Below are 927 nucleotides of genomic sequence, written 5' to 3'. Positions count from 1 at the left end.
TAGTTGTTTGTGGACCTCCTATTCTTTATTATCCTTTGCTCCCTTCTCCCATCATGGTCTTCCGTGTGGGCTAGCTGATGAGAGGCAAATATATATATTTACTTCTAAGTGTGTGTGTCATTTAGAAACAGGGGTTTTTCATCTTTTTCTTATATTTCTATGAAGAGATCGATATATGATTTTTTTTTAAATGAGATTAACAGATTTTGTATAGTTGAATATTAACCCGCCCTGCAGTTCGTTGTATTTGTTGTCTAGAATTTTTTTTTGGTATAATTATCACGAAATTCGAAAAGAGCGTTTTCTTACTATCAAAATGGGAATTTTGAATGGAAGTTGAATGATTGTGCATGGTAATAAAAAACTATTAAAAACTCTTATACTCGTTTTATTTGTATCGTACCGAAATACAATAAAAAACGTGTTCTTTTTACTGAGCTGAAGATGCACTTAACATAATGATATTGACTGGTAATAAGCCTATAATCATACTGTTGATTTTCAACCTTTTACATTCAATTCCGTTTTGAGCAAGTTTCAACATCCTCGTGTCCTTCTCTCTTCATTTTCTACCAATTATCAACACTAATAACGTTGAAAAGAAAACGGAAGTACAGAGGAAATCATATAATAACTGAAGAATGATAACTATCATTATCTTTTTTTTTTATAAACATGATTTACTGTACAACACACTCACTATTAACTGCATATCATGTCAGATGCAGTGATACAGCGTCGGTATTTGAACATTTTACAGCTTGAGAACCATTGGATTATACATCCGATAAATCTGGGATTGAAAAGGAAGAAAATCCTGTTACCTCATAAGAGAAAGACTCGCTTTTAGCTTAAAATACCCCAAGCTGGTCCTGGTGGCTTGGCTGGCTTGGTTCTTTTCATACAAGGTAACGTAAATTAAAACTA

General features: G+C 32.8%; 1 protein-coding gene across 1 annotated transcript in view; it reads left to right on the top strand.

The window, feature by feature from the left end:
• Positions 1 to 378, top strand: part of LOC119594548 (transcription initiation factor TFIID subunit 10-like) — a gene marked incomplete in the record, with an annotated part of 45,035 nt that extends 44,657 nt beyond the window's left edge. Inside the window, 1 exon segment of the mRNA XM_037943580.1 lies at positions 1 to 378.
• Between the last annotated feature and the right edge of the window lie 549 nt (positions 379 to 927).

Source organism: Penaeus monodon, chromosome 34 (genome assembly GCF_015228065.2).
Source record: "Penaeus monodon isolate SGIC_2016 chromosome 34, NSTDA_Pmon_1, whole genome shotgun sequence".
NCBI lineage: Eukaryota > Metazoa > Arthropoda > Malacostraca > Decapoda > Penaeidae > Penaeus > Penaeus monodon.
The sequence above is the reverse complement of the archived record's forward strand: the minus strand, read 5'-3'. Positions and strand labels throughout refer to the sequence as shown.